This window comes from Pleurodeles waltl, chromosome 7 (assembly GCF_031143425.1).
Source record: "Pleurodeles waltl isolate 20211129_DDA chromosome 7, aPleWal1.hap1.20221129, whole genome shotgun sequence".
In the NCBI taxonomy this organism is placed as follows: domain Eukaryota; kingdom Metazoa; phylum Chordata; class Amphibia; order Caudata; family Salamandridae; genus Pleurodeles; species Pleurodeles waltl.
The window spans coordinates 1,068,985,925-1,069,001,310 of NC_090446.1; positions in this window are offsets into that span (position 1 = coordinate 1,068,985,925).

Sequence of the window (15,386 nt, forward strand, 5' to 3'; positions counted from 1 at the left end):
CTTTCTCTTTCTTCTTTCTATATTCAAACTTGGAGTCTTTGATACTATATTGCTGTATATGCCTAATTCATTTACATGTTTAATATGCATTTAAAAGTACAATATTCTTTATGCATATATATTCGCAACTGCATATCTCTGTCCTGGCAATGTTAAGTTAATGTTCTTGTATTTGACTCAATAAAAACATCTTTAAAAAAACAAACATCCTCTCATATGTAATCCCGTCATCAAATCCACTTACCTTTATAATACTGTTTCATCCGCGGTGTAAACAGTTGAAATCCAATCTATTCTCAAGAAATGACACCTGAATGAAGAGGATGATGCCAATTGCCAGCCACCACTCACTTCCCCCTCCTTGGCAATTTTCTTTAGAAAGCAATAGTATTAGAACTTCAGAATCAAAAAGATGATCACATCTGAAATGAAACAGAGTTATCCAAGTAATCAGTAAGACACATCAAACCAAGCAAGGTGAACTTTGCTTTCCTACAAAGAGCAAATGAAAAAAATGTCCCAGATGGCTTACTCCTTAAACAATCTCCTATACAGTGTTAATCCTTTCTTCCAACCATATACATTCTGCATTGTAGTACAACATCTGATTTTATCATATATATCGATCATGGCAATGCCCTTCTCCTACTCACAAGTGACTCCACCCGTATGCCTTTATAAGCCATTTTCCACATAGCTCCTTATCTGATTTACAGGATGCATTAGATTTAAGCCACTCTGCGACATTTATACCAACATACCTGATTAATAGGTGTCAGAACCCTGTTCATACGGCCACGGTACAAGCAGGAACTAATAGGGCCTACTGTAGGGGTTAAGGCTCTTTACACTGATGTGCCAGGTCCTGCCTACTAGGGATCCTGAGCAACTGGGCCAAGTACCCCTCCAGCACTTGACTGTCAGAGGTAGCGCAGGTTGAGCAGTCCAAGGCTTCCCTGGGGAAGGTAGACATTGGGGGGGAGAGAACAACAACTCTTAATTCAAAATATGTTCACTAGCAGTAATAAATGATTGCTCAATCACAAGCTTGCTTTTAAGAAAAAAGGAGTATTTATATAGCAACACAAAGTAAAATATGGCATATCCAAACATTACACACAGTCCCTTGAGATGAGGATTCCAGTGTTTTAGAAGGCTGGTTGCTGAGTCCCACTCCTCTTTCACAATGCTCCTTTGATGCTGATAAGTTTCCCCCCTGGATCATCCCCACAGGTGGTGAGGGAATTCAATGCTTCTGGTGCGGGTCCTCAGTATATGCTTGGGCCTGCATGGTTCATTACTGCGGCCTCTGTCTTTTAACAATAGTATGAACCAAGTCATGCTCCTTGTTTTTCCTAGTGGCCCCACCTGGCACGCGGGGTCACAGTCTTCACTCTGCACACTGGCTATAGCCAGACTGACACAGCTGCTATCTTCATGATGGTCCCACCTGGCATATGTAGCTGCTGGCTTCACTCTGCACATGGGCTATGGCCTGATCAACACAGCAGTAAATTTACTGCCAGCCCCACCTAGCATATGGGGTCACCAACTGCACTCCACATATGTCTATGGCAAGCTTGCCACAGCTTGGCATACGGGGTCACCGATTTCCTTCTGCACACGGGCTATGACCCGGCCAGTGCAAAAGCCATTCTCCTCACACCTCATTTCAGAGATCCAATCAACAGGATTTCCCACTGAACTTTGCTCTCTCCAGCACTCTCCTCTCCCTCACATGGCACACTGGTCTGGGCAAGCAAGCAGCAACTGGTGCTCCAGGTGCAGGTGATTTTGGATTCCCTGGCTGAAGTCCCCTTACTCAAATGGGAGACTGGCAGGCCTTGGCCCCCCAATCCTGATAAAAGCAAAAGTCTTGCAGAGCTTCTCCTCCTCGCACAGCCTGATTGGCTGCTTGACAGTTGACCATTTTGGAGGCCTCTAGCTCCACTTCTTATTGCCCATTTCCAGACATCAAATGTGATTTGGAGTCTGAGGCCATATTTATGGCCATATGGTTCAGCAAGCCACATTGCAGCGATGCATCACAGGGAAAGGGCAGAAATGTGCAATATGTAAAAGAATATGGTGCAGTCACACCTTTGTCCCTGTGCTGGCACAATTCTGACAGCATAGCACCAACGAGGCACCCTTGCTCCAGGGTGCAATAGTGCCTGCATTGTAAGGATTGTTTTTGTGCCTGAAGAGGCGCCTTCGTGCAAAAAGCAATCCCCTGAGGCATTTTTGCCTTTCTATGTGTGCTGCAATATGGGGTATACATTTAAACAGGGACAAACGAAGAGAAATAAATACATTTTCTCTTCATTAAGCCTCACCTGGGAAGGCAGAGCATTTTGGCGCATTTCCAGGTCTATCACTTCTGGTAAATCTAGGAATGTGTCAAAATTCATGGATGTTGCATGGAAACACCCACGCACAGTGGCAGCTGACACATTTTAAAGGCAGTGGGGCGGGTGGAGGGGTCATGGGAGGGAGGTGAGGCTAAGCGCACAACAGGAGGGATGCAGGAGGGTTAATAATATATATATATTTTTAAAGCCTACCTGGTGCTGCTGGCCGCCTCATGCTCCTCACGCTCCTCTTCCTGGTCTCACCAGCTTCAGAGACTGCCTGTGCAATCCCTGCACTGCTCTCATGCTATTACCAAGCATGAGAGCAGCATGGGGATTAACCTGAGCAGACTGGTTTACTGCTAGCTCAGGCACAGGGAGTCTGTGCTATTTCTCCAAGCCAGCTGTCAAATACAGGTGGGTTGGAGAAACCTAAGTGAGCATGTCTGACTGGCAGGCCTAAGATGGCCGGCCAAACAGACATATGCCCGTAAGATGCACACAATACTCAACTCCTCCTCCCCACTCCCATGGCCTAGCCCCACCCCTCTCTGCACTCGCTAGCTCAGCCAGCAGCTGAAAAATAAAACAATATTAAAATATTATTTTATTTTTCAGCTGCTGGCTCTGAGCCAGTGAGGCAACACCCCTCCCCAATTGCAGAGGAGCTGCAGCTGCCTACGCAACACCCATAAAATGCCTACCTGTGGCAGAGTAACACAGCACAGTGATTTGCACAGTTTTGGTTTACTTCAGATTTATGAAGCCACTCCTGGCCTTGCAAGGTAGCCTTGCGTGGCTCCATAAATCTCATTTTGGGCTTGCTTTGCTCTTGCACCACGTTGCGTAGTGCAAGGGTGACACAACAGGGCTCATGAATATGCCCTTGAGTTTTTAAAGTTTATGTTGGGGGTCTGCTTCCTTTTAAAGTGCCTTCTCCTCTGCCCTGCCCTTCCTTCAAAAAGTAGTCTGTTACAACAGGAGCGATTTAAAATCTGACAGACCCACAACAAAGGCCATGGGAGTGACTGGAGGTTCACACCTGAATATCAGTCACAGTGATATGTATCAAATGCTTACCCTGTTGCCTCAGACCAACTATTTATGATTCTCTTATCAGCTCTATCTCCTTCCTGAGAAATGCCCATGCCCCTCCCCAGTGACCTCTCTGTAAATCAAAGAGTATCCTTTGAAGTACACTAAAGAGCCCGGCTCTCCCTTCCTCCAGTGTGTCACACCAAGCTCACAAGGGTGCAGCAATCTACAAATCTGTCTGGGGGATTTATCAACCTCTTAATGCTCCTTCACTGAGCCCTGGGTCTCCCAAAATGAAACTCAAAATCTTCCATGTATTGTATAATTCACATGCACACATATATTCAGCACATGAAATAACATACACACACTGCCTACTACTACACTTTCCATGTATTGTACCATTCACAGGCTCACATGCACCCAGCACACATATACAACATACATGCACTGCCCAGAAATGCATCATCCCTGTATTATACCACTCACATGCACAAATACACCCAACACATGTATATATCACACACACCCTGCACAGCACTACACACCAGTTATATGTATGCCAAGGCTGAGTTAAGCACACATCAGCAGAACTCTAAATGAGTGAGCCTGTAGGCCTCACTCCAGTGACACAGGTAAAAAGGCCTTTTCATTGCTACTGATCACTACATGATATGCTGCCAGCATTGTGCTCGTTGTGCTTATCTCCTGGCAAAGGTAGTAGCCTTTCACCACTATGGGGATAGTATTTGGGTGCCTATTCTAGTCCAAAAAGACCACAATCCATGGGAAAAGCCTATGTAATGGTGTACACTCATGACCCTAATCCTCCCATGACAGGAAAAATCAGCATCAGGGAACCAGACATCATTACAGTTGGGGCACATGCCTATCACCAGGCAAGGGACTTTTCCATCCCAATACCTGGTAAAAAACACAACCTTTTTTGGTGGACTCAGCATAAATGTTACAGTATTGGGCCCCAAAAGCAAGGAAAAAGAAGGCAAGGAAAACAGTGTTTTCCTCCTTCTATCGCACCATATAAAATAATCTATGTCTCTGAGTGAGTCTCCGTGACCGTCAAGAAAGAACTGAAGACCATCCAGTTCTCCACGCAAATACCCTCTGCCCTGCTTTCACTTTTTCTCTAATTGACCTACCTTTATATAAAGGCTGATACTATGTCTGAAGCATGACTCTCCCACAATCCCTACAAGGTTGTATTCATTCATTATTGATGCTCTGACTATGATTGTGAAATATGACCCTCTTTGTTTATGTAAGTGTCCACATATGCACCTGTTACCCTTGCATCTGTAACATGCACTGCTGCCCCCAGTTCTAGGTTCCTACTATACACCAATTAATAGGATTCATATAAGGTAAATAAAGCTATTATACGATTATGGCATGACCATGGAAAAACCAGTAATACATATGTTTTTTCAACTAGCAAATCTTCCTTGCCCTGCAAGACATATGAGAGTCTCGTCTCAGTGAATCATTACTTCTTGTTTAGACTAAAAGGGCTGATTATGTGTTGGTATCAATATTGAGATGCTCAAAAAACATCAACATGCAATACCAATGTAATCCAACCTTACATGGTGTCCAAAACGGATGGTGTAGCACTTCTCCTTTGCAGGAAAATGCTTAAACAGGGTCTATGAATCTTTGGACCCAGCATAAGGGTGTGGAGTAAAAAAGTAATTAAATCTCACAGCGAATCATATTGAAATAACAGCATGACCAATGTGGCTACACAAGGAAAACTCCAGTCTGAAATAAAGTTAAAGGGTTTTATTAAAAGCTCAAACTCAAATTCCTGTAGACAATACTCAAGACAGTTATAAAGATACAAAATCACCTAGGCGACAAAAAAGATTCAAACAAACTAACATTAACAGAACTAGACATTCAACAAAAGCAATACAAAACATCAGAAGAATCACTTGACATACAGAAAACAAGCGCTGTTCAGTTCTTACAAACATGAAGGCAATTTAAAGTCATCTAGATTAAGCTAGCTTAGGCAAGGGAAACCCTACAGATTAGCCAATCAGGGATTAACATGTGCTGGGATAAACACATGTGGGCAAAAAGGCAAAATTCACAAAAAGAATTTGGAAAAAGGACATCTGGGGTAGCAGGTTACTAACTAAATTGGGCAAAAAGTAGGTAAAAAGGGAAGGCATCAACATTTCAGAAGCTCGGTCAAGAGTCTTCTTCTTGTGGCCAGGGGAAACATCTCTAAATCTCAACAAGCCAATTCAAAGTGCAAGGGCAGAGAGGGCTGTACCTCTGAGTCCAAGGGTCTCAGAAAACATAATGGGATGAAGATGTCTATCAAGGGGAAAGTGAGGAGTGCTCAAGGGAGAATGCTTGAGGAAGAATGCTGCAAGTCCATCTAAAGAACGATATATTAAAGTTCATAGGGCAAGATGATTCTTCAGTCCATCACTCCATATGACACAGAGGATGTACCATCCAATAGATATCGATCATGCAATGCAGGCTGTACCACCAGGTATCAAATATTCCATCTGGTCTCATCAATACAACTTTGATACATCTACATATGTTGCCAGTCCACAGTTCCCAAAGTTCTGGATTAAAGGCCAAATTCACAACCTCTCTATGAATAAAATAATAAAACATCAATTACCAAACTTGCTTTCTCATGAGAATGAAATCTAAATGAAAAATTCACGTTAACAAAAATGACTAAACATTTTCTGCACAGTCACGAAGCAGGACCTTGCAGGTCTCACTTAGGCTAATTCAAAGAATTAAAACATGACAATAATTTATTTATGCATTTAATATACGTTTAACTTTCTAAACCATAACTCAGTGCTAATAAGCTACCAGGCAGGTTCATGTTGTAGGAGGGTGGCTAAGTTTGTGATGCACACATGTGGCATGGGACCCTACACTGAGTCCAGGCAACCCTTTAGTGATAGTGCTTAGGTATCCAGATAGCAAAAGCTATGGTGAGCAGCTAAAGCTTATCTAGGAGGAGCGTAAAGCATGTGCTATACCACAATAGTCCACAATAGTCAGTAAGTAACCATTCACAATATATAACCACACCAGCACTAAAGCTATATTAACATTGGCACATCCCAGAAGAACGGTGTTCCTACACCAGGGAGCCCAGGTGCATAGAGGTGAAGTGGTGTTGGAAACCCTCATTGAAGTCAAAAGAAACCTCAACTGTCTAGCTGCTGTTGCGACCAGTGGACCAGGTTAGTGGAACCCAAAGGTGGATTCCAGATTTGAGGAACCTGAAAAAGAAGGGGTCAGTGTCCAGGCCCACCCACTTGGAGGTGAAGTTCCTGCAGGATGGTGAAGGAAGAAGACCAGCTGCAGAGCTCAGGGGGATGCAGGAGATCCTTGGAGTCACCCATGAACTGTCTCACGTTGGTCAATAAGAACTCCCTAAACCTCTGGGGTATGAATAGCACCACGCTTGGGGTCCCTAGCCTCAGAATAAAGGAGCCAATTATGCCAGTAGATCCTGTGGGACCCACTGACATCCCCTGTCTCTTCTGCAGCAGTTTGCTGCCTGAGGCCTTCAAGAGAGGGGCAGGATTTCTGCTCCAAGCACAGTTCCTCCCTGGAGGGTCCCCCTGCACCCAAGAGCTCTGCCATGTCAGGCCAAAGCTTCTCTGGTGTAGGTTCCTCACAAGAAGCAAGATCATCTCCCTGAAAAGACTGAACCTCACATAACTTTTAGGCGGAGGGTCATTTCATAGCCTTCCTACCTCTCTTCTTGGAGTTGGCTGGTCCATAGTTTCAGGCTCTAGGGCTCCTGATTCTCCCTGTTTTCTTGCCTGTGCTCTAGTTGTCACAAAGACATTTGCAGGGATACCCAGCATTGCTTCACTGGCTTCTAAGTCCTCTTCAGCCCAGGCTGAGGTCTCCAAATCTTTGCCCATTATACATTATACAGGTATAGAAGAGCACACTACAACTTTTTTTAGGGCCAGTAACCCCCCACCCCAGCTAAAGTTAACAACTGCAATGGGGTGGCACTTTGGGATGTTATCGACATTGGTGACTTGGTAATTGTGACCAAGTAAGATTTGCTCAGGAGATACTGGTTTTTCAGTCACCATGATGACACTGGCACCTGTGTCCCTGTAAGCTTCTATCTCAATACCATTTATGAATGGATACTGCCAGTATTTCCTCATATTAGGAGGCAAGGCTGCCAGAGTGGAAAGGTCAATGCCATCCTCTGGTATTAGGACAGCCTCAGTGGTTTCTCTAACTAGGCAAGAGCCTACTGCAGTACCCAAAGTGAATCTTCCCTCCAAGCTTCCCCCTTGGTTGATGTACTACTACCAGTGCTATTGCTAGGAGCACTAGGGTGTGTGGTGTGTTGGTGCTTTTCTTAGGAAAGTTGCTATCCCCTGTCCTATTACCTTTTTGCTTACATGAAAAGCACCAAGTTTTCTTGTTGTAACAGGAGGAGGATTTAGACCCACCCAGGACTCTTTCTTTTTATGTTTAGACTTTTCCCTATCCTTCTCTCGAGACTTAGAAGAATTCTTCTTCTCTTGGTCACCCCCACTGTGGGATTTCTTACCCACCCTGGTGAGAACCCACTTGTCTGCCTTCTTTCCCAATTGTTGGGGAGAGGTCAGATTAGAGTCCACCAGGTATTGGTGCAGTTTGTTAGACAAACAATTCTTAAGGATTTGTTCTCTCATTATAAGATTGTAGAGCCCTTCATAGTCATACACATTACTACCATGTAATCAGCCTTCCAGAGCATTAACTGCACAGTCAATACAATATACTTAATCTTGAGAGGACTCCTTCTGAGTTTCTCTGAACATAATCCTATACTTTGCAGTTGTGAGCCCACCCCCATCAATCAGAGCCTATTTCAAGATCTGGTAGTTGCCTGTATCCTCTTCTCTTGCTGCCAAAAGTGTATTTCTACTTTTGTCTGCAAAGGAGAGCCACAGGATAGCTGCCCACTGCCTCTGTGGGACCTTATGGATATCATCCCTAGAATTGTAAGGATGGACTATCCTGTTGAGATTCCTGGAACCAAACTTGTCTTCCCTGACCCTGGCCACTCTACTGTTGTCACCATGGGGTTCTAACCCCAAATTCTTTCTTTCCCTGTTCATCTCTAGGGCATCTCTCTCAAGGGCTAGCTGCTACTTTTACAACTTGAGTTTTTCTTTCTCAAGTTTCAGAAAGCTTTACCCCCCTATCTGAGGATCCCTCTTCTGAGTGGACTGACCTAGCAGAAGATGCTGAGGTAAGGGAAAATGGAGATAAGGGGTATCTACCACTCCTGAAAATTATTTTGAGCACCCCAGGGGGAGAAAAAGAGGGCTTACTACTACAACCCCCCTCTTGTGCTACCAGCACTGCTCCCTACAGGTTTAAAGTTCTCTCCAGAATCCTCATGGTTCTGTCCAGTGTGGCCATAGGAAGTACCTGGTACCTCCTTTTCCAGCACAGGTGGTTGACCATCTTCATCGAACTCTCTCTCCCTATCAGGGTTCTCTATGTAATCCTGAATGCGTACGTCTAAGAGAGTAGATTTGGTAGGGTTACTACATGTCTTAAGTTTCCTAGCTGTACATAGGGTCTTAAGCTCCTTGAACTTAAAAGCTCATACGTAGATTCCAGATTCAGATCAGCTCCCTCAACTAAAAACATGTTGTTAGAGTAGTGTATGTAGTGTACCTACCTACTCAAAAAGTTCTGAACTTTTGAAAAGTTTGGAGAAAGGGCTATGCTAGACCCTTGACTACTCTAACTAAACGTTTAGAAGTCTCTTAAGTCACTAGTATAGTAGGTTCCCAACAGTTGAAGTGATCTTCCTTATGGAAAGTCACTGATGACCAAGTGGTAAAGCAATGCAAGTATTATATCCCACCAATGCCACCAATGTAGGAGGCTGGCTCAATTTACGGTGCACACCTATGGTGTGCCATCCTACACTGTGTCCAGGCAACCCTTAGTGATAGTGTTTAGGTGTCCAGATAGCAAAAGCTCTCTAAGTGTAGGTGTGATGAGCAGCTAAAGCTTATCTTGGAGGAGTGTAATGCACTTGCAACACCACAGTAGTCAGTCAGTAACCATTCACAAGAAAGAATCACACCAGGTGTTGCAAAAATAAAGGCTTCTTTATTACAACACTAAAGCTGTACTAACATTGGTGTATCTCCACCTGGAGATATCAAAACACACAAGTATACGCTTAGCAACAATCAGAAAAAGCATAGAAATGCATGGGGCCCTATGGGGCAAACCATATACTAAGAAAGTGGTATAAGAATGGAGTTGTCCAACCAAGGTATGTGCGTTAGGATTCCAGGGGTTGGGGGAGTAGGAAATGACCAGAGGTAAGTACTAGAAATCTCACTGGCACCCTGGTGCAGAGTTGTAATCATGCCAGGTGTCCCATAGGCTAACACAGGACCATTGCAGTTGGATTTTTATGGATTTAGGACCTTTTCCCGGTGGACCCCAAGGAAACCAGTTGGCACACAGAAGGTTGGAGAGTGCCCCCACCCGTGGACACCCAGAAGACCAGAGTACCTACACCAGGGACCCCAGGTGCATTGGAGTGAAGTGGCATCAGAACCCCTTGTTGAAGTCAAAGGAAGCCTCGATTGTCCAACTGATGTTGTGATCTGTGGACCAGGTTGGTGGCACCCAAAGGTAGATTCTGGATGTGAAGAACCTGAAATAGAAGAGGACAGTATCCAGACCACTTAGAGATGTCCAGGTGGTGCCGGTAGGCAATGCCCACCCTCTTGGAGGTGAAGTTCCTGCAGGACAACGAGGGAAGAAGTCCAGTTGCGGAGTCCGGGGGGATACAGGAGATCCTTGGAGTCACCTACGAGCTGTCCCGCTCAAGTTGCCAGATTGCAGGAGGGTCAGTGGCCAACAGGACCACCAACCGGCCCTGGGAAATGCAAATAGTTGTTGATGGGAAGATTGTAGGTTTTTGAGGACCAGCAAGGTCCTAGTGACTTAACCCTTGGAAGAGAGTCAGGGCAGACCTTCAGCAGGAAGAAAACCCAGCTGGAGTAGGAGGAGCCCCCACGAGTGACCCGCTGGCAGCAGACACAGGGAGACACAGAGTGGCCTCAGCAGCGCAACAAAACAGAAGTGGCATGTTGCAGGAACTGCAGAGTGGAAACTGATCTTGGAGTTGCAGAGTGCTGGAGGCTGGGTCTTCTTGGAGCTCAAAGAGCTCTTGGAGGAAGACCCAACAGGCCTTGGCAAGAGTACTAGTCACGGTGCACAATGGTTCTGTTCCAGTGGCTGTAGCAAGGGTACACTGTCTCCTCAGTTGGTCTGAAAATAAGTTGGACCCAGACAGGACCACAGAACCATCACGTGTGAGCAGAGACTTTTCGTTGTCCGTGAGACAGCAGGATCCACCAGCTGGTCATTGATGTCTTGAGGTACCTGCAAATGCAGGGGAGTGACTCCTTCACTCTAAGGTACATTCCTTTTTGGTTCTTCAATGCAGGCAGAGTCCTTGTGACTGTAGAGGATGCACAGCCACGGATGTTGCAGAACTCTTGCAGGAACTGGAGAACTAATGTTGCAGTGGGAGTCCTCCCAACTGGATACAGTCTTGTTTCAGTTCCAAAAGCAGACCAGCAGCAGTTCTGGAGGCCAGGAGCAGAAGATGACTTGCAGAGAGTTCCTTGAACAGTCTTGCTTGACGAATCTGAGGACTCACCCTCGGGGGAGCCCTTAAGTAACCCTAAGAGGAGGTTGGTCACTCTCTGTAATGACCCACCCATCAGAGGGGGTCAGGGACGTCATCTGCCTGACCTAACCAGTTAGATGCTCCCAAGGGCCTCTGCCTACCTTATTTCCAAGATGGTAGAATCAACCGGCCACCTGTCAGAGCTCTGTACACCTCTCTGGGGGGGAGCTGGACAGGGGGTGGTCAATCCCCTGCCCGTTGTGTAGTTTTGCACCTGAGTAGGAACCAGGGGTTCCTGAACTTATGCAAACCCATTTATGCAAGGAGGGCACCAAATGTGCTCTTCAAAGCAGTCTGGTGGTGCTCAGAGGCCACCCCACCCCATCATAAAGACACCAATTTCAAAGAGAGAGTTGGTCACACCTCTCCCTTACATGAAATCCTTTGTTCTGCCTTCCCCTGCTTGAGTTAGGCTCACCTGCAGGAGGGCAGAACAGTGTCTGGGAGTCCACAGCAGAATGGGCTGGCAGCCAGACCCCGTAAGGCTGCACAGGAAGAACTGGGGGATCCTCTAAGGAGCGCCCAGAGTACATGGGATGATGCAACTAGCACTGGAATCAATGTAGTTCCATGATTCCAACATGTTTGATACCAAACAGACCTAGGTTTGGAGAAGCCATTATTGTGGTAGAATGTTAACAATAGAATGTGAGGGACCTCATCTCTGGCACTGATTTCATGTTAGACATCAGAGTAGAGTGTTGGGGAGAGAGGTTCAGAGGGAGCTGTTGATGAGCTGACTGTTGTTGTGCCCTCTCCTGGCTCTCCTGACACAGGAGATGATGGAACAGACCTGAATGAATTTGAGATTTGTCTGAAAAAGTTGGATCTACACTATTTATCAAAAGTTAGTACTATTTTGGAACTGTACCATTTTGCTATGAGAGAGCAACAACCGGGAGAAAGTATTGAAGATTATATCACAGCTTTGAGAAAACTTGCATCTACTTGTAAGTTTGGAGCAACCATCGAGGAACGTATTAGAGACCAATTTATGCTGATATGCTCAAGTGATAAGGTTCGTAAGCAACTATGGAGCAAGGATGATCCATCTTTACAAGAAGTTATAGTATTAGCTAAAAGTGTGGAAAACACCTTGGCTTCTGTGGAAGAGTTGAAAAGAGGAAAGAATAATTCAGTAAACAAGATCTTCACAAAAAAAGAAGACTTAAGTAAGGAAGCATCTGGTGAGAAGGGAGAAGATGAAGTGCCTCATGGACAATGGTCAAGACCTAAGGATTTGAAATGTTTCTGCTGTGGAACTACAGGTCTCTTTGCTTCCTATAGGAAATGTCCCACTATCAATAGTTTCTGTAAGTTGTGTAATAAAAAGGGGCACTTTGCTAAGTGCTGTAAGTCGAGCAAAAGTCAAATCTGTGAAAGTAGTGGAAGATTGTATTTTGTCAATTTCGGCAAATACTCAGAAGAAAGGTCCTCTGAGGGACACTGTTTCGATTTTAAATGAAGATGTGGAAGTATTATTTGACTTAAGTGCAAGGTTGACTTTAATATCAAATGAGTTTTTTGATAAAAAATCAAGTCATAAGATTCATCTAAAAGATCCAGATGTTGTCCCAGGAGCGTATGGTGGTCAAACCATCCAGCTGAGGGGCTATTTTGAATCAGAAATTTCATTTAAGAAGAATACTATTTTTGGAAAAATGTATGTCCCGGTCAAAGGAGACAGTGTTTTAAGTTGGCCGCATCAACGAGATTTGAACGTCATTCTAGATCCCAACTCTACTACTCCTGTAATGATAAGAGATTAATTTATCGAACAGGTACAGGAAGTTAGTGAATTTCCTGTGCAAGAAATCAAAGGAGATGTTTGGCCAAAGTTTGTTGAGGACTATGAGGATGTGTTCAGTGACAAGTTGGGTTGTCTTAAGAAGTATGTCCATCGCATTAGAGTAAAAGAAGGATGAGTTCCGGTGGTTTCCAAATTACGTCCTGTTCCCATTACTATGAAGGATGATGTAGAGAGAGAAATACAAAGACTGTGCAAGGATTGAATTATTGAGCCAGTGGAATCATCTGAATGGGTGTCACCAATAGTAGTCGCACGCAAACAGTCTGGTGACATTAGACTGTGTGTGGATTTGAGGAATCTAAATAAATGTGTGGTGAGTGACCAATTTCCACTGCCTAATATAACGGAGATGGTGACACTGCTACATGGGTCCAAGTATTTCAGCTAATTGGATCTAACCTCAGCCTACCATCAGGTCATGCTACATGAAGACTCAAGAGACTACACCACCTTCGTCACACCTTTTGGGACTTTTAGGTTCAAAAGGATGCCTTTTGGTTTAGTATCGGCAGCAGCTGTGTTCCAGCGCCTAATGTACAATATGTTTGGCTCAGAACCAGGTGTTAAATGCTTTCAAGATGATATCTTGATACATGCACAGACTGAAGAGGAACATGAGAGGATAATCAGGAAGGTGTTGGGAATTTTAAGAGGGCATGGTTTGACTCTCAAGATTAAGAAGTGTTCTTTCGGTAGACCAGAGGTAGAATATTTAGGTCATAGAATAACTCCTAATGGGGTGTGTCCTAAGGAGGATCTTATTATGAATATTTTAGGCTTACGGGAACCAGAGAAAAAAGAGGAACTGTTATCTTTCTTGGGAATGGTTGAATTTCAAGCTAAGTTTTTGCCAAATTTAGCATCTAAGACGACAAACATGAGAATACTTTTGAAGAAAGGTAAAGAATTTGTGTGGGATGATGAGTGCAGGAGGGAGTTTGAGAGTATAAAAAAAGAATTGGCAACAGTTGGAAGTTTAAGTTAATTTGATCCTAAAAAGGTGTGTGTGATCATGACTGATGCGAGTGTGAAGGGGTTAGGAGCGGTACTTTTACAAGATGTGGGGGAGCAAGACTTAAAACCTGTGGTGTACTGTTCTAGGACTTTGCGAGGAGCGGAAGTGAATTATACAAACCTCTGGTGGAAGTCTTTATGAAAAGAGGGCTGGATATGATCTCTGGAAGAATCAGTAGGTGGATTGTCGGGTTACAAGACTTTGCTTTCAAGGTGTTTTATGTCCCACGTCCGAGTAATAAGATTGCTGACTGCTTGTCAAGACTAAGCACAGAAGCAGAGAGTAATTCGGGGGAAAATCAAGATGATATTGTTAGTATGTGTAATGTGACAAGAGGGATTGTTGAACAAGATGAGTGGTTGAGAGCGTTTTTGGAGGATGCTGTGCTACAACATGTGTGTAAGGAACACAGTAATGGATGGAATTCATACGTCAAGGGGGATAAAGAGTTGGGAGGATTTTGGAAGGTGAGAGAGGGGTTGTCTGTGGAGAATGAGATTTTGTTGCGGGGAACCAGATTAGTAGTCCCTGTTTCTTTGAGAGAGAAGATCATAGAACTAGGACATGAAGGTCATCAAGGTAGGAGTAAAACCAAAGCAAGAATTTTCCTTAATTATTGGTGGTAAGGAATGGATCTTATGATTGAAAGGAGAGTAAGAGATTGTTGTGATTGCTGTAACAGCGATAAAGTTTACAAAACAAGAGTGCCGCCGATGTGTACTCGTGAATGTTCCACAAAGCCGTGGGATGTAGTGGCAGTGGATGTAGTGGGACCTATCTTTGGAAAAGGTGGTTGTAACTATATTTTAGTTTTAGTGGACCAATTTTCGAGGTGGGCAGAAATAGCTATTAGTGGTAGTATGGAGACTAATAAAGTGATTAATTTCTTTAATGAGATTTTTAGTCTTGAGGTTTTGCCAAACACTATTCTCACGGACAATGGGCCCCAGTTTGTATCAAATGAGATGGAAGAGTACTTTAAGTCCAGAGGTATCATGCATCGAAAATGTTCCTTGTACGATCCCGAAGGAAATGGAACAGTAGAAAGGTTTAATAAGTGCATAAAGGAGTGCATACAATTGGAAGTTGCAGCTGGCAGGAATTGGAGGGATGGTCTTAAGAATTTCCTTCATGCATATAGATTTTCACCTCACTTCACTACCGGGAGGGTACTGTTTGAAGTTTTCAGGGGACGGAAAGCTAACACACGTTTGGCACCAGGTTGGGTGCGTTGGGGTAAGAATGAGTGTGTAATGGTGTGTGACAAGAATAAGGAGGAAAGGGAGAAAGAGGGAAAATGATTAAAGAAAAGAAAGAAAAACTATGATGGGGGAAAAATACGTGCAAAGTTGAGGTGAAAGTGGGAGATAAGATTCTGATTAGAAACCCTAGGTTAAGTAAGTCTGGAAGTAA